This window comes from Eptesicus fuscus, chromosome 7 (assembly GCF_027574615.1).
Source record: "Eptesicus fuscus isolate TK198812 chromosome 7, DD_ASM_mEF_20220401, whole genome shotgun sequence".
Classification (NCBI taxonomy): Eukaryota; Metazoa; Chordata; class Mammalia; order Chiroptera; family Vespertilionidae; genus Eptesicus; species Eptesicus fuscus.
Genome location: NC_072479.1, coordinates 8,976,861 through 8,980,776, shown reverse-complemented (window position 1 = coordinate 8,980,776; position 3,916 = coordinate 8,976,861). Strand labels below are relative to the sequence as shown.

At 41.4% G+C, this 3,916-nt stretch overlaps 1 pseudogene; it reads right to left on the bottom strand.

The window, feature by feature from the left end:
* Window positions 1–2,778: 2,778 nt before the first annotated feature.
* Window positions 2,779–3,444, bottom strand: LOC103301267 (14-3-3 protein beta/alpha-like; annotated as a pseudogene).
* Window positions 3,445–3,916: the final 472 nt, after the last annotated feature.

The window sequence follows — 3,916 nt, the reverse complement described above, 5'->3', positions numbered from 1 at the left end:
GGGTGAGCCCGGCCAGGGTGTGTGGAAAGCTTTGCTTCCCCTGCTGCCGGCGGCAACCCTGGCCTGCTCTCTCAAGCTCCATTCTGCCGCCATTTGTTTGAATTTGTTTACCTTCTATAATTGAAACTTTGTAGCTTGAGTGGAGGCTTAGGCCTGGCAAGGTCAGGCGGAAAGCTTGGCTTCCTCTGTTACCTAGGAAACCTTGCTCTCTGTGGCTGTAGCCATCTTGGTTTGGGTTAATTTGCATACTCGCTCTGATTGGATGGGGGCGTGGCTTGTGGGCGTGGCTTGTGGGTGTGTCGGAGGTATGGTCAATTTGCATATTTGTCTATTATTAGATAGGATAATACTGTTGGAAATAGTTTAAGATTTCTGGGACACTTTTAGTCCTTGGGATATACAGACAGTCCCTGGTTTGACTTAAGATTTTTTGACTTTATGATAGTGCGAAAGTGATATGTATTTAGTAGAAACTAAATTTTGAATTTTGATCTTTTTTCAGGGTAGCGATATGTAGTAAGATACTTGCAATCCTGGGCAATGACAGTGAGCTACAGTTCCCCATCAGCTACCACTTTGCAGTGTACTGTGTTGCCAGCATTTTTTTGAAAATTGTGTTCTGAGCTGGTTTGAGGTAGGATAAGCTCTGATGCTCAGTAGGTTAAGTTTATTAAATGCATTTTTCAACTTACAATATTTTCAACTTATAATGGCTTATCAGGACATAACCCCATTGTAAGTTGAGGAGTATCTGAATATATATCTCACTAAAGATACACATTAATTACGAGCTTTTTAAGTCATCTGACATAATTTCTCTGTGTGTGCTTAAGCCACTAAATTTGTATACATTTACATTGTTTTATTTTGCTTTCAGCATTTTTGGAAAGTATAGTTTTATTTTTTAATGAATAAAATTTTTTATTTTACTTTTGAATTTTTACATGTTTCCTGATTATTCTGTATAAGGAGGAAACTAGAACTGTTTAAAAGACATATACAATCTAGTATGTCAAAAACCGGAGTTTTACTTTTATGCTATACTATTTTCACAACCATGTGTGTGCTTGCTAAGTAATATACCCATCACACAAGCAAACGTGAGGCAAAATACTGGTAAGGAAAACAAAGCAAGAAATAGCTACCGGATATACAGACAGGCTCGTTCCACATTCACTACTGCATTTTTAAACGCCAAGTATTTAGCTGCACTTTTTTGTTCAGCTAGAAAAGAGGGACTTACTTATTTTTTTGGTTTGTTTTTATCAGTGCATGAATGTGTTTTTTTTTTCTCATTTCAGCAGATGGACAAACAGATGGTACCACAGTTATGTGGAGTGTTAAAGAGAGAGCAGGGATACTGTGCGACTGGTAGGCTCTGTGTTCTGGATTCTCCCCATTGTAGCGTTCCTGCAACTTCCTTGAATGATAGGGTCTTGTTTAAACACATCTGTGGACTTGGCTGGATGAGTACAGTCGGGAGATCTGGTGACAGGTACTAACAAGCATTATCAAGACTGGCGGTAATACAGGGAGAAGTCATGGATATTTAAGAATACTTTTTTGAATCAGATCTTGGTGTGACTAAAGAGTAACGACCGTGCTGAGAACCGGAAGAAGACAGAGCTATGGTTCTGGAAGTTCTTCTCAACTCTTTGAAGCAAGGCCTGCTCACCAAAATATTCACTAATTTCACTTCTCACCTCCTCCAGGCCCTCTATCCCTGCTCATATAGTATTAAGCCACGGACAAAGACAAATAAAGATAGACTTCAAAAAGAAAAAAAATAGGTAAAGAAGCAGAAGGACAGAAATTTAAAGAAGAAGAGAGAAAAAAAAGTCAATAGTTGAAAAGACAGTGGAAAGAATGTTTAGATTTCAAATTTTAAAAGCCTGGAGCTAGGAAGAACCCAAAGGCTGAGCACTCCCCATGTGAAAGGCAATCTCTGCAGAACATCATTCATAAAGGTGTTCCCAGGAGACAGGGAAGGGCATTCGTAAGACATGTGGCTTTCTTTTTCCTTTAGCTTGTGGTTACAAGCAAAATAGATTCCACCACTGAAGCACAAGTTCCAAATCGGTGACATTGTTGTAGGACAGGGTTTTATTCATGTGTGTTATATGAGCACGGGGCCTTCTCATGGTGTCATAACCCAGTTATCTGCCACAAAGAATTTCGATTTTAGGCTTTGAGTTTCCTCAGAGGAAGACTCTGGACATCTGTGGTCATGAACTTCTGAGTGGCAATAGCCCTAACCAGTCAAGTATCTGTAAGCTCCGAACAACAGGCAGAATTATTGTGAATTGCCATAAACCCCCAAATGTGAAATGGTAGGTGTCTCACTCCAAGTCCCAGCATCACAATATAACCTCTATAATTTCCTGTACTTTACAATAGAGCTGTATTTCAGTGACTGCCTTGATATCAGATTAAACTTTCCCCAAAGTTACAGATAATTTAGGTTATTTTTTCTACCAGTAAGAGTTCTGCTTAGTTATAAAACCCCATAATCACAGTGTTTGGGTTTTTGAAAAAAATTCAACACACAGTGATCCTGTAAATATTAAAAAACAAAACTTTAGGATACCTTGGCATTGATGTTGCCAATCAGAGTTAGAGATACAAATACCAGCTGTTTACTCCCTGGACCATTTTTGCTAAGCTGGAGCTGTGAAACATTGAAAAGTCAACGCACAACTCTTCTTTTTTTAACCGCACAAAGGTATATATGTGGCGGGAATAGAGTGACACTGAACAGGTCACAAAACACCAAAGACATTAGTTCTCTTCCTCCCCAGTGTTTCCTTCATCCCCTGGGTTTTGATGGTCACAGAGTGAGATTGTTCCTAAGCAACTGCATGATCAGGGTGCTGTGTTTGTACGACTCTTCATTCAGTGTATCCAATTCAGCAATTGCTTCATCACACACCACTTTTGCCAGACTGCAAGCCTTTTCAGGAGAGTGCAGAATCTCATAGTAAAAGACTGAGAAATTCAGAGTGGGGCCAAGTGGAACTGGGTATGTGAGCTGCATTTCTTTGTTACTAACTTCAAATGGATTGCTTATTGTCTCTAGGTGCCACCTCAGAAAGATATCTAAAAGGATTCGCTTTCATTTTCAAGTAGAACACCTTACTTTCTGGTTGTGGAGCATTGGGAATAAGATATTTGTCCGACAGCTTGAAAACATCGTTTCAGATGTCCTGCAGTTCTGCTTCGATCTCCTCACCGTACTCTTTGCCCATCTGCTGTTGCTTCTCGTTCCTCTCTGTTTTCTGCTCAGTGCTGGAGATGACACAGCAGTGACAAGCAGATTTCTCCTTTCATTGGAGAGCTTATGCCCCTGTTCCATGACTGCCTTCAGGGCTGCAAAAAGACCATCACAGCACTCAGCATGCTCATGAGCTTGGCTTTCTGTACCAGCTTACTTTTATCCATGGTCATTCCTGAGGGAGGACTGCAGGGAGGCAAAGACGCTCCCAAGCAACCAACCTTGGTGACCGCTTCCTTCCCAGGCCCACTCCTCAGGCAACAGAGAATGATAGCCACTACCCTGGCTCTGGAATTGGTGGAAGCACTGGCAGCAGTTCTACTTCTGCTCTGTAATTTTCTTTTTTTTTTATCTACACTAATAAAAGAGAAACATGCAAATTAACCATACCTCCGCTACGCCCACCAGCCATGCCCACCAGCCAATCAGGAGAAAGTATGCAAATTAACCCAACCAAGATGGCTGTGGCCACGGAGTGAGCAGGAGGCTTGGGTTTCCCTGGCAATGGAGGAAGCCAAGCTTCTCGCCCGCTCTGGCTGGCCCTGGCCTCTGCTCAAGACTACAAAGTTTCAATTATAGAAGATAAATAAATCCCAACAAAAATGGCAGCAGCCACAGAACTGAAGAGAGCAGGAGGCTTGGGTT